Source organism: Gracilinanus agilis, chromosome 4 (genome assembly GCF_016433145.1).
Source record: "Gracilinanus agilis isolate LMUSP501 chromosome 4, AgileGrace, whole genome shotgun sequence".
NCBI classification, from domain to species: Eukaryota; Metazoa; Chordata; class Mammalia; order Didelphimorphia; family Didelphidae; genus Gracilinanus; species Gracilinanus agilis.
Window position 1 is genome coordinate 221,338,364 of NC_058133.1, and position 27,141 is coordinate 221,365,504.

The following is a 27,141-nucleotide window of genomic DNA, read 5'->3' on the forward strand; positions in this document are numbered from 1 at the left end:
AATAACTGTAAGGGGGTGGTGATAGTATGTGATAGGGGGCGCTAAGTAATATTTTTTCTGGAAAGGGGGCGGTAGGCCAAAAAAGTTTGGGAACCACTGATCTGATTGAATAGACAACCCTAACACATATGAAATACCAACAGACAAAACAATGTGTAAACTGTAGCTCAAGTGTGTGTAAGGCAGACTGGTGCTCTAGAAATTCAGAAGAGAGGGAGATAATTAAAAGCTGGAAAAGTAAGGGAAGGCTTTGTGGAGAAAGTGGAATTTGAGTCTTAAAGGAGAGGTAGGATTTACACAGAGGACAAAGAGAAGAATATTGTAATTGAGAAAGACAGGACTGTAGGCAGGAAAGAAGAAATAAGCATGGAAAGTGAAGAGTTCTGTTGATGAATTCTGCTTGACTATTATTTGGGGAAAAATAATAAATAAGGGAAATGAAGGTCCTGGAAAACTCAGAGAGGTTAGATGAAGTTGCCTTTAAGGAAAATAAGTAGTTGTGGAATGTAACATGAGGGACTGGGGGTCCTAGGAGTTAGAGGGGCTGGCTAGGAGACTGTTGTTATAATCTATGGGTGAGGTTTGAGAGTCTGGATGAAGATGGTAGAAATGGAAAGGTAGAGAGGAAGGAATAGATATTTAGAAGGGGCAATTCATGAGATTCCATTGCTGATGAGAACTGGAGGATAAAGGAGAAGAATGGGTCAAAGATGATTCTAAGATTTCAAGGAAGGTGAAGAAATGTGGTGTCACTGAGACAGGAAAGTTGAGAGGGGAGCTCTTTAAGTGAATGGGGAAAAGTCTGATTTCAAATCTATTATGTCCTCAAACACAAGGGCATCCAATTTAGAACTGGGAATAGGGAGCTGGAGCAGAGGAGGATAAGACCAGAGTTATAGATTTGGGAGTCATTCCCATAGTGATGATAGATGAGTTCTCTGGAGAGCAAAGAGTGGGAAGGGAAAAGCAGAAGGCCAAGAATTAAGCATTAGATAATGCCAGCACATAATGGTCAGGAAGAGAGAACTTGAAAAAGAAACAGGTAAACAGTAGTATAGAAAAAGGGTGAGAAGACAAAAAGGGCTTTTTTTCAAAAGAAGAGGGTGGATTTAAAAATATCAACTGCTGTGAAAATGTCAAGGAGAGAAGGAAAGGAAAAAAGAGTAACTTTTATTCAATTTTCTCTAAATATTATTTTATGACCAATCTAACATAGGTCCTTTTTGAGGTTAAATATCAGTGATATGAATGAAGTGTATGTGAAAAATTTCTTTAGGGGCTGATTTCCAAGATATATAAGGAATTGATTTAGATTGACAAAAAATAAAAATTATCATACAGTTGATAAAGGATCAAACGACATGGGCAGTTAATTTTTAAAGGAAGAAATCCAAGATATCATCAGTCTTTAAAATATGTACATATATTTAAAATAAAAATTCTTACCTTCTGTCTTAGAATCAATACCATGTATAGGTTCTAAGGCAGAAGAATGACAAGGGCTAGGCAATGAGGGTTAAGTGACTTGCTCAAGGTCACACAGCTAGGAAGTGTCTGAGGTCACACTTGAACCCAGGACCTTCTGGGTTCTGCCTCTGGGACTGACTCTCAATCTACTAAGTCACTTAGCTGCCCCTGGCAGTTATATTTTAAAAATACTTCTAATTAAAATTTTTTGTTGTTCAGTTGTTTTTCAGTGACCCTTTTGGGGTTGTTTTTTGTAATTTTGTAAAATTTTGTAAAATTTTCATTTTACAGATGAAATGGAGACAAACAGCTAGTAAGTGTCTGAGTTTAGATGAGTCTCTCAGGGAAGATGAGTCCTCCTGACTCCAGAGCCCAGTGCTATATCCATTGTGCCACTTAGCTGCCCTTTCTAAAAAATTAGAAAATAAATAATAATAATAATAACAACAATAATAATAATAGTTATCATTTACATAGGACCTATTTATGCCAGTCTATGTTAAATACTTTACAAATATTAACACATTTGCTCCTCACAACAACCTTGGTATTATTATCCTCATTTACAGTTACAGTTGGGGAAACTGAAGCAAACAGAAGTCAAGTGATTTTCCCGAAGTCACAGTGTCTAAGGCTAGATTTGAACTTAGTACTTCTTGACTCCATGACAAAGGCTCTATCCACTGTATCACATAGCTACCTCAAATTAAAACAATTCTGAAACTCCACTTAGAACTCATAAAATTCTAAGGTGACAAAAGAGGAATGAACCAATGAATAAAAAAGCATTAAAAAAGAGAAGAAAACCAAATCGCTAGCATCAAAAATGGAAAGGTTGAATTTACCACTATTGAAACTGAAATAAAAACATTATTAGGATTTATTTTACTCAATTATATACCAACAAATTTAATAATTCAAGCAAAATAGATGAATACTTAACAAAAATATAAACTGCCTGGATTTACAGAGGAGGAAATAGATTATTTAAATAAATGTATTTTAGAAAAAGAAATTGAACAGGCTATGAAAGAACTTCTTGACAATCCTACCTAACTAATAATACACTTATTCAATGCCATCTCAATTAAATTAATAAAACTTATTTTATTGAACTAGAAAAAGATAACAAAATTCATTTGGAAAAACAAAAGGCCAAGAATATCAAAGGAAAATATGAAAAAAAGTATTAAGGAAGGAGGTCTAGCAGCACCAGACTTCAAACTATTTTAAAAAGCAGTAATTATCAAAACTATCTGGAATGGGTTAAGAAATAGAAAAGTACATCAGTGTAACAGAATAGACATATAACAAATAGTTGTAAAAGATTACAGTAAATTTGTGTTTGACAAAGAAAAAGCTCCAAGTTTTTTAGAATAAGCATTGGCAAAAATTATTGGGAAAACCAGAAGGTTTGGCAGAAACTAGTTATAGACCAAGATCTTATACCATTTACCAAGATAAGATCAAAAAGGGTACATGATCTAGGAATATAGGGAGATATTAACAAATTTGAACAGGAAATGTGCTACCTATAAGATTGAAGAATTTATGAATGAATGAGAGAAGGCATCATAAAATATAAAATGGATAATTTTTGAATACGTTAAATTGAAAAATTTTGTAAAAATAAAAGTAATTTATCCAAGATTAGAAGGAAAGCAATTAGTTGGGGGAAAATTTCTTGGACTGAAGTCTCATATCTAAAATATATAGAGAACTTTGTCAAATATGTAAGATTATGAACAATTCTCCAATTGATAAAAGGTCAAAAGACATGAACGGTCAGTTTTTAGAAGAAATCAAAGCTATATGTAACTATATGAAAAATGCTCTAAATCATTACTGATTAGAGAAGTGCATATCAATAACAAAGGTTGGCTAAAATGGTAAAAGGGAAAAATAATGTTGGAGGGGATGTGGAAAAATAAGGACACCAATATATTGTTGGTGGAACTGTGAACTGATCCAACCATTTTGGAGAACAATATGGATTTATACTTAAAGAGTTATAAAACTGTGTAACGTGACCCAGTAATACAACCAATAGGTTTTCACTAAGGTAATCAAGGAAAAGGGAAAAGAAACTATTTTCTAAAATATTTATAATAGCTCTTTTTTGTGGTGACAAAGAACTGAAAACTGAAGAGATGTCTACCAATTGGGGAACGGCTTAACAAATTGTGGTATATGATTGTAATGGAATACTACTATGCCATAAGAAATGGCAAACAAGACAATCACAAAAATTCTTGGACAGATTTATATGACATGATGCAAAGTGAAGTAAGAACCAGGAAAATGTTGCACATGGTAACAATAATAATATATGATGATCAACCATGAATGACTTAACTATTACCAAAAAGGCAAGGATTCAGAACAACTTTAAGTGACTGATGAAGAAAAAGAAAATTCATCACCATAGAGGGAGCAGATAGAATTCAAATGCAGATTGAAACATATCATCCTTCACTTTATTTCCTCCATGAATTTTTTTCTAGTGCAAATAATATATCTTATTTTACCACATGATGAATAAGGAAATATATATATATATATATAATATATGTAAAACTTAATTTATTTGCCTTCTTGGGGAAGAAGGGGGAGGAAAAAGAAAGAATGGCAAGTAGATTTTTGGATATAGTTAACATGAGAATTTGTTTCTCTTGGATATATTATAATTTATTATACTTATAACAAGTCATATATATTATATTATTGTTATGTTACATGTTATATTATTATAAATAAAAATAAATGATAAAAACAGAGGAGGAGATGCTACAGATATGGAATGTTGCATTCACTTTCAGATGATGTATTGGTAAGTTTGCTTAATTCTTTTACTTTGTTACAAGAAAGCTCTTATTGGGGGTAATTTGGAAATTCTGTAATGTAAAAACAAACCCAAAAGTAAAAAAAACAAAAAAAAATAAAACTCCAATCAAAGCAGTGACTAACCACAATTGTAGTCACTTACCTTCTGAAAGAAGATTCAAGATGTAAGAAGACATTTTTGGGCATGCCCAGTGTGGGAATTTGTTTTGTTTCACTTTGTATATTTGTTACAAGTGGTATGTTAAAAATCTTGTTAGGTGGGATGGAGTGAAAATAAATGTTTGTTACTTGGAAAAAATATGTTAAAACCAAGAAAAAAGTCTTTAACAATTTGAAGAGCTATAATGAAGGGCAGTATGATGCAAGAGTATGCTAGCCTCTGAGTCAAGAAGTTCTACCTCAGACAGGCCTTAGCTATGTGGCTTGTAGCAATTCACTTAATTTCTCATTGTCCCAGGAACTCTCTAAAACTATAAATTGCAGAGCAAGTGCTGATATGCTTTGGCATTAGGAGCTTCTTAAACTATGAAATGACGAGTCTGATAAGAAAGATATGTAAGAGGGATTAGGGTTATTTTGTGACACTCCATCAGTGAGCAATCAATGAACATTTATACACCTATTATGAATTAGGTACTGTGCTAGGGACTGGGAATTAATGAATTAAGTTATTTGTTTTTATTTGGAATTTTGATTTCATCCGCAAAGGAGATCTGGAAACTCCTCAACCAATGTGGTCTGTAAATGCTCTCAATTTGTATCTTAATTGTCTGAGAACATTGAAAGTTTAAGTTATTTGGCTGGTCACACAGAGAATATGAGTCAGAGGTGGATCTTGAATGGAGGTGCTCCTGACTCGGAGGACTGCCTTCATCTACTAGTCCAAGCTACTTCTCAATTAAGTGGTTAACTTCATTACATGGGAATTTTCCATCTACAGGCAAAGAAAATAGTTTTCACTTAGATTTATTTTCAAAATATTTGATTTGGTAAGGGATTTCTAATAATGTGTTGAGGTAATTTTTTTTTCAAATGAGACAAACTAAGAGCTTAGCTCTAAAACTCAAGTTTACATGCATAGAATGCCTTAGAATGATCTTTTAAAAAACCTTCATTTTGCTAGAGATTTTACACAAAACATATAAAAAAGAACAAAGAAAGTTATCATCTCACTGTTACAGAGGATTTATTAAGCAGCTTTAATTAGTGATGACTAGGATTTTGTACATAAATCTCTCTACCTCCGAATCAATGGGGAAAGAGAGCTCAGGCCCTTATCTAAAAGGAGGAAAACCCCTGCCAAACACCCTGGGCTAACAAGTGACAGTTCATGATGGCCTTTCTAGTATATACACAGTGCAAATAATAGGAGGATCCTTCGATTTTAAAAAATTACATATCTTAAACACTTGCTTTCTCGGGGAGTGGGAAGGGTGGGAGGGGAAAAAAAGAATAAGACAAACTTTTGGACATACCTAATGTGAGAATTTGTTTCTCTTGGATAAGCATTTTTATTATAATTTATTACATATTTTTATCAAATCTTGTATCCTATGTTATTATGTTTTATATCTGTATATAAGTAAGTATCTATACTTTCCAAAAATTATAGAATTTTAAGTTTATGAAGAGGAAAAATAGGGATTCTATGGAAGGTAGTAGCCAAGATTTATATTGTAAAAGTGACTGACTCACTTTTAGAAAACACTTAACTTAGCTTATGGATCTTTTTCCCCAAAATAAATACTTGTGATATGGGTTTATCATGGGCAAAATTACATAAATTACTGTTCACTTAAGAGATGTTACACAAATTTTTAGTGTGATAGAATAGAAACTACTGACTTTTAAGTATTAGGTGATATAGCAATGTATATTTTAAAAGTCAAATAAGTTGGCAAAGACTATTTGTTTTAGCCTTTGTGGATGACATACAGATATCTATATATAATATATAAATACATTGTAAATACACACATAAATGTATATGTATAGATATACATGCATAAATACATGCAAATATATAAATTAAATATCTTTGTGAACATATTCACTTCCAGTATGTCCTTGCATAGTCAGTAAACATTTTAAGCATTTACTGTGTACTAGGCACTATATTAAGTATTGGGGAAGCAAATACAGAAAAGAAAGATAAGCTTTGCCCTTAAGGAGCTTATGATTTAATGGGGGAGGGAAGGCAACATTAACGAAAACTAAAAAGGGTTGTATGTGTTTTATGTGTGTGTGTATACGTGTGAGATGAAAGATTCCAGCAAGGAGGCAATGGAGAGAAAGTGTCTGGATTTCTAAGTTATGTTAGACATTTTTGGAGTAATTGGTTTTGACCTGACATCTTCAACTTGACCTGTGGGGAACACTCCTAAACTTAAGTAACTTTATTTATTTATTTTAAAAGTAACTTTAGTCATAGTTATAGTAGTTGGGTGAAAGAGACCTTATAGATGGAAATTTCTGCTAGTACGTAACAGCATGGCCAGGAAAGGTTTGGCAGACCCCAGCTGGCCCTGTAACAGTTTGTTTCTGAACATCTCTATGCTTTGCTTACATGATTAGCGATAACTTGGCATCCACTTTTGGGTTAAGTGTTCTTTGATTTGAAATAATCTTGACTTCCTGTGATCTGCTCTAATGCGCTTTAGTTAGTAGAGTGTGGAATATCACAAAATTACTCTTGACTTGAATGACTCCATAATGATAAATTCAGTTCAAACACCTAAGCATATAAACAACTTGATTGTGTAGGTCCCCAAGTTTTTTGTTTTTTTTTTTAAACCTTTACCTTCCATCTTGGTTGCGGTGTAAGGGCTAGCCAATGGGGGTTAAGTGACTTGTCCAGGGTCACACTGTTAAGAAGAGTCTGAGATCAGATTTGAACCCAGGATTGCCCATCTCTGGGCCTAGTTCTCAATCCACTGAGCCACCCATCTACCCCCTTATAACCAAATTCTTGTCTAGTTATCTTGACCAAAATGCTTTTTTGTACTTGTTAGAATGAGTGGATGGATTATTTACTAAACATTTGATTTTTTTTGAAATATGATATCAGTATGTTTGTATTTTAGCATAAACACCCTCAGTCATAGATTATACCATCTAAACTCAAAGCTTTCTATATCTATGTCTTTAGAAATCATATTGTTTTTTCCCCCTCCTACTGATGGATATTAAGATTGTTTTGGGTATTGTGAATGAGGTATTAGGCTGAAATATCTCTCTTCCCTATTGTACAACAGGGACTGAAGTGATTTCCACTGTGCAGTGTGGGAATCAGAGAAGGTCTTTTCTCCTCTCTATTAAGTAACTGAGTACTTACATAACTGAATAAATAAACTAACAGCACATATATTAATAGAAATAAATGAAAACAGTTTGTCCCATTCTTTTGGTGGTTTACTTTCTGCAGAGGGAACTTTTCACTCCTGGGCTGATGCACATACAGTAAGAGTAAACAGTCAGCAAATTAACATTTATTAAGCATCTATTCTGTGCCAGGTACCCTGCTCTAAGTAATGGGGACATAAAGAAAGACAAAAGACAGTTCTTGCTCTCAAAGATCTTCTAACATGGTGGTGGGGACAACATGCAAATAGTTACCAATCTGTTAACAGAAGGCTCCAAACTTTAGAACTGAGGATTCCTAAGTTGGAGCTCTCTGCCTTGAGAGGGAATCAGTCTTGCGGGATGGGTATGTGTGTATGAGAAAGTAGTTTTTCTCTAGTGCTCCCTGCTCCGCCCCCACCCATCAAAGGCTGGTGAAACTGAACCAGTAGCAGAGAGGCTGGACTAGCAGGACTCGACACAACCACTCAAGAGAAGAGTGATATGCCAAGGACAAATAGATGCAGAAAGGTAGTCACCCCAGCTTCAAGGAACATGATCGCTTGTACCAGAGAAGAATGTCAATTATGGACTCAAGGAAGGTGCTCCAGATTTTAAAGTACCAGTACTTATTTGAAGAGAGTCTCCACTGTGTATTCATTTATTAAAAGTTCTGCTCTTTGTGATTTAAAATTCAGAACTAATTTCTGACCTATTTCATTCTTATTTTCTTCTTTTAAAAACATTAGTTCTCTTTTGAACTGTCTTGGCATTTATCAAAGGATGTAGAGAAGTCAAAGAGATGGAAGATTGAGAAAAAAGAAGTGTGCCCCTGTCCTCTAAAGTTTACATCACACATTTAGACCTTCAACAAATGTTTCATAGGATCACAGGATTCTGAATTGCAAGTGACTTTAGATATCTAATTCAAACAAACACACACACACACACACACACACACACACACACACAGAAAGAAACTGGTAAACCAGAGGCAGTAAATAAGAGGCAAGATTGAAACTTTACCTTTCTGACTCAAAGTATACTGTCCACTATACCATGCTTTCTACTATGCTCAAAGCACTGTCTGCTTGCTATTGTTCAGTAGATTATGCTAGGTACTAGTGGCAATACAAAGAAAATAAGATAGCTCTCAAGCCTTCAAGCAGCTTACAGTCTGGGAACCTTTTTTCTTTTTCTTTTAATCAATCTTGAAAACACATACATTGTTCATATAACACTTCCAAATGCATTTCTTAAAAATTTAATAGGGGAATGAAATTCAGAGCCCAGCTGTTTCTTTTCACATTATGAGAAATAGCATATGCTGATACTGGTTTGAAGTTTTTCTTCAGACTTATTGACCCACATGATTAAAATAGATCACAGTGAATGTCTACATACCCCCCTTTAAAAGTTAAAAACAAACTTTAATGAGGAGTTTTGGTTATTAGGCTCTGTTTGGGCAGGGCTCACATTTGTTTTGTTTTCCACCATAGGGATTGCCATCAAAGGGTGTTTGGATTTTACTGTGTAGCCCGACTCCTTGAAAATGACAGCACAAGACCTACAACTATTTTATCCCCTCTTTCTCCTGCAGAGGGAGATCTTAAAAACTTTAGTTCTTCAGCCCCTAGAGGGGACTTCAGGTTTTCAAGAGGAGATGCAACTTTTTTCTGTTCTGCTACTATTTCTTTAGCCTTGAGAAAGTGTTTTTTCCCCTCTTTTAGTTGAGGTTAAATTAATCTAGCCTCTTGGCCCTATGCAGGAGGGGTTTTGGAGTTTGTAAATATTAAATACTTATATTCGTTTTGCTGACTGGAATTAAAGTTTAGCAGCTTACTTTGGAAAATGTGGAATTATTTATATTCTCTCTGTAGGGAAACTATTGATAGAAAAATACAGCAAAGCTTATGGCACATATCATTGAATGAAATCATGCTAAATGGTCATCTAAGTTCAGGAAATGAAGGAACTATTTTTCATTATTACGGGTGAATATCTGCTATGGAAATGTTTATTTAATTGAGTAAAATTTTTGGTAACCTTTCACTTTTTTTTTCTCCATTTTTGTCTCTCCTGTAAAATGTATTTATTTTAGGAGAAGGCTGTGATTTTCTTCTTGTATTGGGAGCAGGAGTAAGGCAAACTGATCAATGATTCCCAAACCTCCTTACTTCCTTATAGAAGAAACATTATAATATTGTAGAAAGAGTATTTATTGGCTTTATCAAGAAGATCTGGGTTCGGTGCAGCGAGATTGCACAGTGGACAGAGAGCCAGGTCTGGAGTTGGGAGGACTTGGATTACATATCTGCCCTCAGACATGTCCTAGCTGTGTGACCTTGTACGAGTCACAAGTTAACTCCAATTGCCTAGCCCTTGCTGCTCTTCTGCCTTAGTATAAGAAAGAGTTTTAAAAAATTTCTAAGAGGAGTCACCAGTTTGAACATTCCACAGCTAGATGAAGGATATAAGAAGTACAGCAATTTCTAAGTATAGATATCTTTAAAATATACACTTTCCAGGGGGCAGCTGGGTAGCTCAGTGGAGTGAGAGTCAGGCCTAGAGACAGGAGGTCCTAGGTTCAAACCCGGCCTCAGCCACTTCCCAGCTGTGTGACCCTGGGCAAGTCACTTGACCCCCATTGCCCACCCTTACCACTCTTCCACCTATGAGACAATACACCAAAGTACAAGGGTTAAAAAAAAAAAAAAGAAAAAGTAAAATATACACTTTCTGAGAGTCCTTTGTTTTAAAAAAATGTCTAAAATCAGTAGATGATAGGAGTTTGACATTAAGTACAGTCAGTTCCGGTATAATGCTGTGTTTTTGTTTCAACGCAATTGATATATTAGGGAACATTTTGAGCATAATTCAAATTTTGAGTTTGCTTGTCTAATTTATTCCATGAGAAAACCAATTCACAATAACTCACAAGCTGTAACCCTTCTATTGTCCTCTACTACAAACAAACTTCAGGTCTTCATCAAGGTAAAGGGTTGAGTGGATGTATATCCTCTGGTATGGTAGGAGCTGTGAGTGAAGGACTAGTCTAACAGGCTCCAATCCTACCTTTTTCTCCCAGAGGTTCCTGCCAGAATCCTAGAGTTTTGGTTGGCCCAATTTACTGGTGAAGCACACAGCAGGCTGAGGACCCTGACACTATTTACATTAGCTTTTTGTGTGTTTCTTAACCATTTAACATTTAGAACACCATGCTCCCATTTTTAGAAATTATATTCCCCTATTTTTTAATGCCACTGAAAAAAATTTTTTTGTTTTGTTTTGTTTTTATTAGACATTTATTAATATTCGTTTTTAATCTGTTTACATACTTTATGCCCCTACTTTCCCCTTCGCCCCCCGCTCTCCCCCCACCCATGGCCAAAGCACATTTCCACTGGTTGTAACATGTGTCCTTGTTCAGGGTCTATTTCCCATTCATGTCCGCCTCAGCCCATGCATTCAAGCAATTGTTTATCTTATATGTTTCCTCTCCTGCAGTCCTTCCTCTGAATGTGGGTAGCATCTTTACCATAAATCCCTCAGAGCTGTCTTGTGTCATTGCAGTGCTGCTGGTACAGGAGCCCATTACATTAGATTTTACCATAGTATATCAGTGTCTGTGTACAATGTTCTTCTGGCCCTGCTCCTTTCGCTCTGCATCACTTCCTGGAGGTCTCTCCAATTTGCATGGAATTCCTCCAGTTTATTATTCCTTTTAGCACAATAGTATTCCATCACCACCATATACCACAATTTGTTCAGCCATTCCACAATTGAAGGACATCCCCTCATTTTCCAGTTTTTTGCCACTACAAAAAGCGCAGCTATAAATATTTTCATACAAGTCTGTTTATCTATGATCTCTTTGGGGTACAAACCCAGCAATGGTATGGCTGGATCAAAGGGCAGGCATTCTTTTATAGCCCTTTGAGCATAGTTCCAAATTGCCAGCCAGAATGGTTGGATCAGTTCACAACTCCACCAGCAATGCATTAATGCCCCAATTTTGCCACATCCCCTCCAGCATTTATTACTCTCCCCTTCTTTCATTTTAGCCAATCTGCTAGGTGTGAGGTGATACCTCAGAGTTGTTTTGATTTGCATTTCTCTAATTATTAGAGATTTAGAACACTTTCTCATGTGCTTTTTGATACTTTTGATTTCTTTATCTGAAAATTGCCTATTCATGTCTCTTGCCCATTTATCAATTGGGGAATGGCTTGATTTTTTATACAATTGCTTTAACTCCTTGTATATTTGAGTGATTAGACCCCTGTCAGAGTTTTTCGTTATAAAGATTTTGGTGTAGGATGTGAGATGTTGATCTAAACCTAATCTCTCCCATATTGTTTTTTCCAAATTTCCCAGCAGTTTTTGTCAAATAGCGGATTCATGTCCCAAAAGTTGGGCTCTTTGGGTTTATCATACACTGTCTTGCTGACATCATTAACCCCAAGTCTATTCCACTGATCCTCCCTTCTATCTCTTAGCCAGTACCATATTGATTTAATGACTGCTGCTTTATAGTATAGTTTGATATCTGGTACTGCTAGGCCCCCTTCCTTCACATTTTTTTTCATTATTTCCTTTGATATTCTTGATCTTTTGTTATTCCAAATGAAATTTGTTATAGTTTTTCCTAATTCAGTAAAGAAGTTTTTTGGTAATTTGATAGGTATGGCACTAAATAGGTAAATTAATTTGGGTAGGATGTTCATTTTATTATGTTAGCTCGTCCTACCCATGAACAGTTAATGGCTTTCCAATTGTTGAGGTCCAGTTTTATTTGTTTGGAAAGTGTTTTGTAGTTGTTTTCGTATAATAGCTACCTCTTGCTGTTCTAATGTGTTGGAAATGTATAGAAATGCTGATGATTTATGTGCATTTATTTTGTATCCTGCCACTTTGCTAAAGTTGTTGATTCTCTAGGATTTTTTAAGTAGACCATCATATCATCTGCAAAGAGTGATAGCTTAGTCTCCTCATTGCCTATTTTGATACCTTCAATTTCTTTTTCTTCTCTAATTGCTATTACTAGTGTTTCTAGTACTATGTTGAATAATAGAGGTGATAATGGGCATCCTTGTTTCACTCCTGATCTTATTGGGAAGGCTTCTAATTTATCCCCATTGCATATAATGCTTGTTGATGGTTTTAGGTATATATTATTTATTATTTTTAGAAAGGGTCTAGAAGCTGGTATTTTGAAAAAACAGATAAAATAGACAAAGTACTAGTCAATCTAATAAGATAAAGGAAAGAAGAAAACCAAATTGACAGTATTAGAGATGAAAAGGGAGACCTCACTGAAAAAATTTTTGAGTGTTATGCCCTTAATTCCCATTTATCCCATAACTCACCAGGTCTTTGGGTTTTAAAGAACAATTTTGTATAATCCAGAGCTTTTGGAAAATGCACATGACAGATTATATAGCAGAACTGGATTGTATGACCTACACCTGAGTTTTCAAAAAATAGTTTCCCACTTTTACTCACTATCAGCTTCTCCCTAGCAATCATTTCCCAGGTACTTATTGAATGGTTGATAACTCACCTAATACCTTGATATAAATGTTCCTTGACCTCCTCAACTCTAATGACCTTGACTCCACTCTAACCACTTCCTAGCCCTTTGGCTCTAATCACAATTTTGAAATCTGTTCTGTTTCCAAAGTCTTACATTCTGAATGTCCCACCCCTCTCCCCCTCATACCATCAACTGTTTGTGCTCTACTTTTCCTATTGAACTTGCTTTTTGCCCTTACATAAGCCTTGACCCTCATTAAGTCTCCACCTTCCCTGCCCATTTCTCCAGTCCAGGTGTTCTCTTAGGACTTCATTTGACTACATTTGATTAGAATTCTATGGGCAGATAGTTCTATTACCTCCTTTATTACACAACAAGATCTTTCTCTTCGGATTTTTTGTGGTGGGCTAACATTCATCATCTGTTTTCTCCACTCTCATCCCCCAGCTGTTTGTTCAGTGAGCAATCTCCTATTTCTCCTTCATTTCATTATATTCCTTTATTCCTCCTAAGCATTTAACATATTACTATTTACATTATATTTATCTATTCATATCTTTTTTCTCCTACAACTAGATTATAAAGCTTCTTGGGGACAAGGATCAGGTTTTATTCATTATTTTATCCCTACCACATAGTATATTGTGTAATGGTACAGTAGGTAGAAGATGCTCAATACATGTTTACTGAATGAAGGAATGTCATTTCAATTTGTTACTTACAAATTGCAAATAACACTTTAACCAAAAGGCCATATGATATAGTGGAGAGTGATAGATGTATAGTCAAGAAGACCTATGTTTGAATGTGGCCTCAGATACTTTCTGGCTGCTGATTTTAGGGAAATGGGACCGTGTAGACTAGAAGGAAGAATTAACTTTAGTGTCAGAGGACTGGGGTTTACATCCTATATCTAAGATGTGTGACCAGCAAGTGACAACATCTCTGGTTCTCAGTTTCCATATTTGCAAAATAAGGTAATTTGACTAAATGACCTCAGCTCTAGATCTCAAGTTACTTAATTTCTGTAAACCTTAGTTTTTTTATCTGTAAAATGGTTGGCTAATAATAGTACTTCCCTTACAGTGTTGTTTTAAGGATCAAATCAGATGACATATATATGAATATGCATAAAGTTCATATGTAAAATTCTTTACAAACCATAAAGGACTATATTAATGTGAGTGTTCTATTGTTCTATTGTCATAACTGGATACTCACTGCCATCTGACACTTTCTTTTTATCTCTTCTTGTTACCTTGCTACTACAACTGAATAAAAGATGTTCTGAACCTTTTCTATACTTAACTAACTTCCAAGCCCAGTCCTAAGCCTGTCTTCCTTCATTTTCAGCATGGTCATTTCCTACTTTACCGGAAAGACCAATTTGATTCGGTAAACATTTTAAACTATATTACTGTAGAGCATTGTGCTGGGCACTGGAAAGACAAAAGTAAAATAACACATAGTTCTTGTCCTCAAGAAACTTTGCCTTAGTAGGGGAGGTGGTGAAAGAGTATAGAGGAGTGTATAGAAGAAGTAGATGCCAAAAGTTCTTAGGAGCCTGTTTCACCAACTGCCTTTTTGGGGTTGTGCTTCCACTTGTAATTCTGGCCCTCACCACTTCTCATTTGTATTATTACAGTAGCCCAGTTAGTGACAATACTCTGCTCGAACAACTTTGGAAGTTCCCCCACTGACTTTCAGATAAAATGTAAGCTCCTATTCAGCCTCTGAAGTCCTTGGCAATTTTGTTCCAGGATGTCTTTTTTAGCTGTTTGCACATTCATATACCCTTCCCTACAGCAGCCAAACTGGTTTTCATAGACCACAATTTTTAAATCAGGGAATCCAGGAAGACTTCATGGAAGAGATGGCTTGAGGTTGGCCTTGCAGGATTGCATGAATTTTGGGAGGTACAGACATTGAAGATGGCCTATATAGGAATGGGAGGTAATGTATACTAAGGTAATGTATACCAAGGTAAAAAGGGATGAAATTAAGCATGTGTGGCTAGAACCTGAGTGGACAAAGGGTAGTAGTATATGATATGGCTGGAAAAATGAGTGGGAGCCACACTGTGGAAGGCCTCAGACTTCAGGATTTTTGCATTTTACTTGAAAAGCAACAGGGAACCAAGGAAGGTTTTTCAGCAGGGAAATGAACTGGTGACATTTGTTACTTGAGGAGGATAATGCAGAGAATAGTGTGAAGGATGAATGGGATAGGGAAGTATAGGCAGGAAGACCAATTAGGAGCTATCCAACAGTCTAATTGAGAAGTTATGTGAGCATGAATTAGAATAGCTTCAGTGGGAGTAGAGTGGGTGTGGGGTAAGAGTTTCTGTAAAGGTAGAATCAACAGGAATTGGCTACTGATTAGATAGGGGGAATGGTGTCAGAGAGGGAACAGTAAAAGAGGATTTCATGGTTTTGTGCCTTCATGACTGGGAAAATGGTGAAGCCATCAGTACTATTAGAGACATAAGTATGAATTTTTTTTTTTTGGTAGAAGGTGAAGGAAGGAGAAGATCAATTTAATTTTGGACACTGGATCAAAAATATAGAGTCAGAGGAGACCTCAGTGGCTGGCTATCTAACTACCTACTTTATTATCTACTTTATCCACCTATCCATCCATCCATCCATCTATCCATCCACCCATCCATCCATCCATCCATCCATGTGGCTGTTCACTCAGCAAAACAAACAACATTTCTTTGCAAGATTCTTCAACCTCAGTTAGATAAATATTATAATAATTTCTTTCTACAGGTGAGGAACCTGGGATCCAGGAAGATTTAATGAGTTGCTGAAGGTCATATAAGTAGTATCAGAGGGAGGATTTGAATCAAGGTCCTCTGACTAGAGAGTCAGTGCTCCTTCTATTGTATCATGTTGTCTCCATATTTTGATATTTAGGCTAGGTCATATAGCTAGAATGATTAAGATATAAACTTCCTCAGTTTTCTCCCTTTTTTTTCTGTATCTTTACCCATATTTTTCTCCTTGCCTCTGAGAAACAATTTTGTATATACTTTTTTTTTAATTTTAAAATTATTTTTATTTATATATATATTTTTAAACCCTTAACTTTTGTGTATTGGCTCTTAGGCAGAAGAGTGGCAAGGGTGGGCAATGGGGGTCAAGTGACTTGCCCAGGGTCACACAGCTGGGAAGTGACTGAGGCCGGATTTGAACCTAGGACCTCCTGTCTCTAGGCCTGACTCTCAATCCACTGAGCTACCTAGCTGCCCCCTGTATATACTTTTGAACCAACCCCAGTTCATTTCCTTAGAGACCTTAACTCTTTCAGCAATCATCTATCTCTCTTGTTTTGAATTTTTCCTTCACTGATTCTTTCCCATTTGCAAACAAATTTAAATTTAACAGCCAATTATGTGATTATCATGTGTAAAACATTATGTTAAATACTAAAGGTACAAAGACAAAGATGATTTAGTCCCTTTCCTCTGGAATCTTATATTTTATTAGGATATAACATGTCTACAGATAATTATGTAGCAGCATTAGAAGGATAACCCTTCACATGTAATAGAATTACAAAGTTCACCAAACTTACTTGTCAGTCATCCGTCAACCTGCTGTTTGGCTTCTCATATTTAATTTTATTTTCTGAGCTCTGAAGGTAATTTAGCAGTGTGTTTGGATATTTCCTCAATAATACAATTTTCCACATATCTCTTAATCATCTAAGTTCAGACCTCTCAACTCAGTTCATCAAATAGTTGCTTAATAATTTGGAGAAAATTCATTTCCCAATGGTTGTTATTCATATCTCTATATTAAATATCTTAATTCCACAGGATTAAATGTGGTAAATAATTTGTTAATAATAAAATAAATAGTAAAACAAAGACAGACAATTATTTACAATATCTTCATTGTAAGATAGATCAGCCAGTGACTCTCACTATAACCACAGATGACTTCTATTTTTGAGAGCACAGTCCTAAACCATTTAATTCAGTGATGGGCAAACTTTTTAAAGAGGGGGCCAAAGGAAAGGAAATGCTCATCTGTCAGTCTGTTTCTAAGGCAACTCTTTAGAAGTTTCATTTTATTGTATCTACTCATTGTATTCGTCAGATTAGGAATAATGTTGCGAGGTCAGATAGAACATTTCAGGGGGCTGCATCTGGCCCACGGGCCATAGTTTGCCCATCACTATTTTAATTCATTCACTCAGAACAAATACATCTTCTTGGAAAGAATCTTCTTCAACCTTTTTGTTAGTTAAAGATTACAATAGTTCCAAAAAGAAATGAAATATATGTGTACATATATATATATATATATATATAGAGAGAGAGAGAGAGAGAGAGAGAGATTTCTATTGTCTGCCTTATTCTTTTTTCTCTTCAGATATGACAGAACAACAGCATATTTTCTTTCAAACTATCACCGTTTAGCAGTATGTCTTCAGATTCACTACTTATAGAATTCATTTTATGTTTCTTCATGAAATAAGAGTTTTCAGAAGAATGAAATATCCTTACCCTTTTTTCTGTCTTCCTAGTTTCTCTCACAGATCTAAGTTTAACTCATATACTCTCCTTAACTCCAAAGGGAGGAGCATCTCATAGGAAGAAACTTATAATTATAAGTCTTTTAGCTTCTCTTCTTAAAGATACAGTCATAATTTCTATAGACTGTAGGTGAGGCTTTTGAAATAGAGATTATATGCATAACACAAGATAATCTGAGGATAGAGATGGTAAGTAGCAACAGGGTATGTTAGGAATGGTTTTACAGAGAGGGTACCATCTGAGCAGTCTTGAATAAAGTATTCTGACAGGTGGGAAAAAGAGTACATTTCCAGGCATGGGGGACAGTTTGTGAAAATATAAAGAGGAGATGGAATATTGAGTTTGGGAAACGATAGGTCATTTTAGCTAGAATGTGAAGGGAAAAAATGTGAACTTAAGACTATAAATGTAGGTTAGGGTACAGAGTTTAGTTTAAATATTAGACTGAGAAGTTGCATTTTTACCCTACAGGGAGTAACATGGTTAAACCTGAGCCTTAGGGAAATTATTTTGGAAGTTACGTGGAGAATGAATTGGAAAGGGTAAAAAGAATAGAGGAAGGTAGACCAATAAAGGGACTAGTACAGTAGTCCAGGGGATGTTGAGGACCTGATTAACATGGTGGCTATATGAATGAAGAGAAGTGGATTAATGTGATAGATAGGGAAATAGAATTGAGAAGATGTTCTATAAATATGCTAGTCTCCCCTTCCTTTTTTTTGCATCTGTCTTAGGAATCCATTCATTTAATAAACATCTAAATATTTTAATGTGGAAGTTAACAATGTGATAAGATTTTGAAAAAAACCACGCAGCCTATAATATAGAAATGTTTTGCATGACTTCATATGTATAATCAATATCAAATTGCTTGCTTTCTGAAGGAAAGGGGAGGGACTGGGAGGGAAGGAAAGAACTTGGAACCCAAAATTTTAAAAAATGAGAGTTAAAAAAAATTTACATGTAATTGGGAAATATTTAACAAAATAAAAACACATTAGCCTAGATAAAGCAATGTAATCCCTGAATAGAATAATTTTTTCTTTTGAACTAGTGTTGCTGAATCTCAAATAGGTCTATTTTTTACTGTAGTCTAGAAAATTAATCTAGAAAATGGCAGAGGCACATAAAGAAAATTGGGAAAAGAGGTAGTAGCATGGTGTGGATGAGGAATCAGAAATCCCAGGGTCTAAGTCATGCAGTCAGTTCTCTGTGGGATTTTCACAGAAGAGGGTGGCACTTATGTAGTGATTTAAAATTTGAGAAGCATTTTATCTTCATAATCTTACTTGGTCTTACCTTAGGCAACTAACTTTACCTCTTTGGGCCTTGTTTACCTCCTCTTTTTATGTTTCTGTTCTATGTATTTGTTTACAAATCTAATAACATTCTTTCTCTCCTTTTCCCTTCCCTCTACTCCTAGCCAAATGTCTCAAATACTTTTCTTTTGTTCAATGTTCATTTTTTGGTAGATGATCAGGTGCAGGTTTGCAGAATCTGCTATTTATGTTATTTTGGATTGTATCTTGAGTCCTTTTACTTTTGGAATATGCTAATACATTTTTTCCTCTGGCTTCATATGAAAATGGAATAATTATGTATTGTTCAAAATATGCCTTTATTTCACCATTGAAAGTTTTTTCCTGGTTGATTGTAAATTTTCTTTTGTCTATTATTGAAATATTGTGAAATTTAACTACTACATGTTTTAAGGTTTGAACATTTCCCACCTCTGTTGGTGATCTATGGGTTCTCTTGATCAATGCCTTGTTGATTCAGAAATTCTGAAAAAATTTTAAATATAATTTCCTGAAGCACAGCATATAGGTTTTACATGTTTTCTTCTTCAAACCTCATGATCCTTAGGTTATCTTTGTATATACTGTCTTCAAGGTTAATCATAACACTACATACACTATGTTGATACCTACCATATGACAGTGCCTCCTTTGTCTCTTTTGTTGGCTTCTCTTTTTTAAAGCCCCTGAAGGATCATAATTCATAAAAGTTTTATCCTAAACCTGCTTTTGTTTCTTCTTTATATTCCTTTCTACCTTGGTGATTTTATCTATTCCTCTAGAGTTAATTAGTGATTCTAAGGAGATGATTCAAAACCTGTATCCTTGGTTCAGATTTCTCCCTTGTTTTTATAATAAACTTATTCAGGAAAATCCACTCTCATTAGATTTTATGAGAATATACACTCCATGAAACATAATTAAACTTAGGCCCCTTACCAAGGCCATATGTACTATCTTTGAACTTGGGTCTCTTCTGATGACATATTTGACTTGGTCCTTTCTGGCATATATGCTGCTTCTTTGTTAAACAATTTGGCACTTTGGGATAAGGAAGTAAACCTCAGCTGATCCCTTTGTTTCTCCCCATGAGAGCTGTGTTAGGAAAAGTTGTCACTCAGTAGGCTTTTAATGGGGTTACCCTTCCCTCTAGAATCTCTCTCTTCCCATCTATCATGCATGTCACGCTTCTCTAAGTCTCTTCCTAGACTTCCTATGAGGGCAGTATTAGTGATTCCCCCAGCTCATAAGCAATGTTGAATAACTTACACAGTCAGCAATGGAGCTGATCTTGATGAGCTTGAGACTCAATCCAAAGTCCCAGATGCTGCTGCTGCTTTGCATTTTTTCCTGAGCATAGCCAGCAGAATAGCAATTCTGAAATTGACATTTTCAGTAGTGAAAGCAACTTTGCAAATTCTGTATCTTGGGAGCTTCTGGATCCCTTCTGTCAGTGCTGCTAGTATTTTAGGAGATGCCCTCTAAAGCTACTACAGTTGTTATAGGAAATGACCACTGACAGGAGAAGCTTACTCCTGATGTCTTGTGGGAGAAAATATTGAACCTTGGAGGAGACAGTGTACAGTCAAGAAGAATGTGAACTCCCCCCCATCCAGCCATCCCCCCAAAAGTTCCACATTTTAAAAGTCTCAATTATTTATTTACTTGGGGGAGTGGTTAACTATAAATTATTACTTTTTTTACAAATTTTTTTTGCCAATGTAGGCTTGTGTGAATCTTTTGTGTTAACATTTCCTTTTTGCCGAAGAAACAGTTTCCATATATCTGATCTATATTATATATTGAGTATCTTTCAACTTCCCTTCTGGTAAGACCGTAGACATAAGCCAATTTTAAGTTTTAAGTTACTTTCCCTTGAAGGCTCTTGAGAAGAGTGAAGAGAATGGTATAAAGAATAGGTGTCTGGAAAAAAGAAGACCCTGAACTTAATTGATATGGGTAGGTCCAGAGCTGAGAGTAGACCCTTAGAGAGGGAAAAGGCAAATTCTTCAGCTTCCCTCATCTAACAATGGCCATTTATGTTGTTACACAGCTCTCTATTCCCCCTTCAGATTTTAAAGCAGCAGCACAATGAAATGTGATGAATAATTACTTTTTTCTTTGGCTCCTTCAAGATATTATTTAAATAGTGGCATCTGATCTTGGGGGGGAATTCAGTGCTAAGTCACAGAAAGGTTTTTTAAAAAATTAAAATCCTTACCTTCCACCTTAGAATTACTACTGTGTATATTGGTTCTAAGGGAGAAGAACAGTAAGGGCGAGGCAACAGGGGTTAAGTGACTTGCCCAGGGTTGCAGAGCTAGAAAGTATCTGAGGCCAGATTTGAACCAAGGACCTCCCATCTCTGGGTCTGGCTCTCAATCTAGTGAGCTACCCAAGTAACCCCACAGAAAGTTTTGAAAAAGCTTTAACATTTAAATTCCCAGCTTGGTGTTGAAGAGAGAGAAGGCTGGATAGGGAGACTTGAGAATCATATGCATAGTTGATTCCATTGGAACTAATAAGATCATCATGCTAATAATGATGAGAAGAGAAAGAAAAAGTTCTGGAGAGAGCCCTCTGATTCTCTCTGGAATAGGGGCAGAATGTGGATGATAATTCTGCCTAAGACACTGAGAAGTACTGGTCATACAATTAGAAAAAAATCAAAGTAGAACAGTGTTATGAAAACCTACGGAAAAATAAATTCAGAAAATGTGGATCATTGTTACCAAATACTATGAAGAAGAAGCCAAGAAGAAAGAGAAGGGATAACAAAAAATTGATTTAGTAACAAAGAGATCATTGATGACATTAAAGAGAGCAGTATCACTTGAATTTTGGGGAAGGAAGCAAGGTTGAAAAAAGCTGAGAATTGAGAAAGTAGGAGCAACGACTCTAGATGACACTAAAAGTTTTGAATGAACTCATAAGGACATAAATAATGTTAACAAACTGGTATACACAATGACTACAGCAATGTCAATCTATTGGCTATCACATGATAATAAACTCAGTAACTCAAAAAATGTTATTCAAAAGATTAAAGAAAAATGAATTCTAAGTGACACATCTAAGTCCCACAGAAGAGAGGTGAGGAAATAATAGGCCAGCATTGTCAGATAATGTCATATTATTGGATATTTTTGTTTCTTTTCTTTGTCAGAAGGCAGGGTTCAATCTGGAAGGTGAATTACTGAACATATGATGATATAAAAATAAAGATATAAGTAAATCCTGAATGAGTTATGATATAAAGACAAAAGACACCAACAAAAAACTTAAAAAGAACTACTTAGTTATATGTTCAGAAGATAACAATCTTATTTTTATTTTTATTTTTTTTGCCTTCAAACACTCCCAGAAGGACATTTTCCTTTCTGGCTAGACTATAAATAGAAAGGGAATTACAAGCAAAGAGTATTGTTATAATATTTGATAAGTTTTTCAGTTTGTGTTCCATAAAATAGTCATCAAAAATCTCTCCCTCTTTTAACCATGATTACTAACCCACAATATTCTTTTACCATCTTTGGTCTTTTTCTTCTTTCTAGCTATTCACTCAATTTTATGTACTCAGTGCCTAATGGCTACTAGGAAAACAAGCCATGATTGAATGATACCTATGGACACAGAGAACTTTTTATCTTCCCAAGAAAATTTGTTTGGTTATTCAGGTTAAAAATGAATTGGTCTGTTATTAATGTGTGATCCTGCTTATTACACATACTAATTAAAGAAAAGTATTATAAACCAAACCTTGATCAATTTTTCTCCCTTTTTTTCTATACTTTTCATGTCCTTCTGAGGAAAGAATATATCTACTCTAAGAAGAAAAATCAGAAAACAGCAGGCACCATTATGTCATTCAGTTAAAAATGTACTGCTATCTCTTGTTTTTATATCACTTACACTTCCCAAGATATTCCTCCTCTTTCACCCAAATAGTTATATAAGTATTAACCACCAAATCTTATAAAAAAGAATAAAAAAGGGGAGAAATGTTTAGAAAAGCTAGTCAACACATTAACCCATTAACCAAATCTGACAGAATATGTAGCATCCTAGATCTGTGTTCTTCCCACATCTATAAAGAAAGGGAATTACATCTTCATGTCTCATATCTTTTCTTGAGACCAAACCTGGTTACAATAATCTCATGACATTCAATTTCAATTGTTTTGCTTTTTATTCACATTATTGTCATTGTCTAAATAGTTTTCCTGATTGTACTTATTTCATTTTGCATCAGTTCATATGTCTTTCCAAGCTTTTCTGTATTCTTCATAGTTATCATTTCTTATAGTAGAGTAATACATTATAAATTCATTTGTGAATCTAATTGGTTGAAAGAATTCTTAGGGAGATCACTGATGGGTCATTCAGTTTCCTTTTCTTAGAGAGGCTTATTTAAGTATTTTATTTTTTTCTTCTGTTGATTTGGAAAATATATTTTTGTAAACATTCCTTCATTTCACTTAGATTATCAGACTTATTGGCATGTAATTAGCCAAAAATAGCTCCTAATAATTACTTTAATATTACCTTCATTTGTGGAGATTTCAACTTTTTGAAAAGGTGATTTGGTTTTCTGCCTTCTTTTTGAAAAATCAAATTAGCCCATGGTTCATTTTCTTTTTTAAAAATATAAAACCAACTCCTAATTTTATTTATTAGTTCAACTCTTTACTTATTTTGATATGGATGAAATGATCATCCAGAAGGATATATAGTTAGTTGGATGACTAGATTCAGAAGAGTTGTTAATGTCATCATGACAGGTAGTCTTTAGTGCATAGCCAAACTCCTTAAGAGAAGAAACTGACTTATTTACTGTTATACTCTGATGGCACTTAATAAGTGCTCAATAAATTCCTGCTGAACGAAATCATTCTCTACTGAAGTCTTACTCCACTATGGAATCATGGTTTTGGTGATGTCTGGATTCTCAAAGGCTTGCACACATGGAGTACAAATTCTGGTAGGTCATAACAGCTGGAAAAGCTTTGGGTATGAGTCTGGTGACTGTCACTCAAAAGTTTGTCTAGTTAATTTTGGAAGAAAGTAGACTATCTGATGACTTTTTCTGTTCTCTTTTCTTTTTCCCCTCCTTTTTTTCTTTTGCTATACTAATGAGGCTAAATGCAGGAATTTTGATTTGTGTTGGTGAGAGGTCACAAATATTTTTTGAAGCAGTAAATAAAGCATATACATACACAAATGAATGAATGAATGGAAGGATGAGTCATCTGATGAGTGGTTTTCTCAAAAAAATTACATATCTGGAGTAGTTTTTCCATTGAAAAATCTGTAGGGAAAACTGAGTAACCAAGCAACTCCAAGAAATATGTTTAATAACTAAGAAACTTGGATTGCTAGAGGGGTCTTTGATATTATGTTAGAGTCTGTATCTTAGTGAGTTGTTTAAGAAGGGGGGTAGCAGATAGTTGGGGTGTGTTCTGGTAACCCCCTGACTGAATGGTTATGGGCCAAAGCTACACACACCACCCCTTCTTAATAGTGAGACACTTGGGGTTGCTACACAAGTGGAGGTTCCCCAATGTGGACAAGTTAGGGATGAGAAGTTAGAGGGAGATGTTGTCTAATGAATGAACCTCAAAAGAACCCTGACAATTGCTCAGAGCCAGGTTAAATTTACTCAAGCCTCCCCAGTCCCCCCTATTGTTGATGGCAGTTCAAAATAGAGAACAGTCCACCTTCCACCCACAATCCACAAGGATGCAGTCTCCCTCCCAAAATAGTTGCTGTCCAGGTCTGACTAGAATCTCTCAACAAGGGTTTATTTAGGAATGAAATACTTTGAGGGGTAAAGGAAAAGATGTCAGGGAAAGGGGAGTAAGGTGATTCCATAAATCCTATTATCTATCTTTCCCAGATATTTCTTCAGAGATCTCCAATGCCCAGTTTATCTGACCCCAGACCCCAGTAAAACTCCTATCCTTATATTATCACTAGCTAAAGAGGGAAATATAGAAATCAAATTTCAAAGCAAGGATGGTTAGCCCCAGGGATCAGCTCCCTCAGAAGTCTAGGCCCCCTGGCCCAAATGGAAGAAAATGGTTGTTCAAGTTCTCCACTGGGTAAAGGAATAATAGTAGAACAAATGAGTGGTTTGGTCTTCCCAAAAAAGTCTCAGGAAAACTCTCTAGATTAGCTTGAAAGGTCTGTAGCCCCACAAATTCACTCCTCCCTCCTTGGCTATGCCCCAAGCTTCACAAAGAGATCCGTTGGTCCTCCCATAATTCCTGACACCCCCCAGACCAATTGTCATTCTCTCTCTGGGTCAACTTCTATGTTCCATTTGTCAGTTGCACCTGTAGGCTTGCTTAAACTCTTGCAATGTCTTGTTCAGTCTGTTACAGTTGCTTTAGTAGAGTAGGAGACTTCTCTCTTTCTGAAGCACTTGATATATTTAACATTTTATGATTTTATGTATAAGCATACTTTCCCCCAACAAAAGTACTATATTCTCCTTTTACTATTTCTATTTCCTTGACATTGAATGATTCTGTATTCTTTCTCTATAAGATATGAGATGAATTTATCAAGGACTAATACATTCTTCAATCTCATTAAGAATAAATAAATGCAGGGGGTAGTTGGGTGGCTCAGTAGATTGAGAGCCAGGCTTAGAGAGGAGAGGTTCTAGGTTCAAATCTGGCCTCAGACACTTCCTAGCTGTGTGACCCTGGGCAAGTCACTTGACCCCGATTGCCTAGCTCTTAACACTCTTCTGCCTTGGAACCAATACATAGTATTAATTCCAAGATGGAAAGTAAGGGTTTTAAAAAAAAGAATAAATGAATGTGGTCTTCATTAAGCGAAGTGAATTTTATAGTTTAATTCTGTATAACAATTTTATTTGTGCCTGAACACAGCAACTAAGCAATGGGTACCCATCTTATCTCTACTGGGTATATAGGAAGAAAACGGTGATTTTAGTTGTTTTAGTATTTATAGTGGATTGAAGCTTTAAAAAATGTAGAGTGATAATTTTTGGTTTCTTTTCTGTGAAGTTATTAAAAATTGTCTAATTTTAAAAATCTTTGTGTTGTTTTGATATAATTTCATATGGAACATGTTAACTCTTTCTTTGTAAATTGTGATAATTTTTTCACATCAACTAGCTAATATTATTTAGATTTTGTAAAAGACTTAAAATGATGAATCAAATAATGATGTTATACTTTAAAGAGTTAATTTACTGACATCAATCACTTTTGGATATAACATAAGAATAGCAATAGTCAATTAGGACAAAGAAAATATTGAACACTAAGGTACTGCCCAACAAAATTGGATGAAAACCAGTCTTTTGCTTTTAATTAAAAACATAGCAATTTTAAAATGTCATTTTTTGTTATAAAATTTAAATACAGGTTTTTTACTTTCATGAAAAACAGAAACATTTAAAATGTTTTAAAAGTGCAAGGATAAAAGAAAAATTTTTTAAAGCACAGGAAACTGTTCCTCTATAATTCTGTCAAGCCTAATTTTGATTTTTTATACAACACAGTATTGGGACATTATCTTTTTGTTAAAAAGAGGGCAAAATTTCCTAGTAACTTCATATGCCTGATTGGTTGGAATGACACTAGCTATTATTATTGCAACTGTTTTGTTAGACAACAAAAAGAATAAAGATGATCATTTCAACATTTTTGACTGCTTAACCAAACTCTTAAGCTTGAATGAATTTTCAGTGAAATTTTTAAAAAGTAACATGCTCATGAAACTTTCTAAATAATTTTACTTATTTCTAAATAATTAAAATCTATATTCCAAAAGAATTAAGTGACACAAAATGTAATAACAGTGGAAATAATAATGGAAGTACAATTTGGGTAAGACAGCTATAATATAATAGAATTTTAGGTCTAAAAGAAACTTTAGAAATTAACTACTCCTGCCAATTACATGTTATATTATTTTCTTTATTATGTAGTTGGTTCTCATTCCCCTCTTCAAAAATCTTCCATGGCTCCCCGTTACATATAGAATAAAGCTGAAACTATCTTTCCATTTAACTTTCTCTAAAATCTGGTGCCACCCTGCTTTTCCAGGCTTATTTCAAACTACACTGTAAC

At 35.0% G+C, this 27,141-nt stretch overlaps 1 protein-coding gene across 1 annotated transcript in view; it reads right to left on the reverse strand.

Moving 5' to 3' along the window:
• Positions 1-27,141, reverse strand: part of CEP112 (centrosomal protein 112) — a 527,068-nt gene that overhangs the window by 36,230 nt on the left and 463,697 nt on the right. The gene's annotated exons all lie outside the window — the stretch shown is intronic.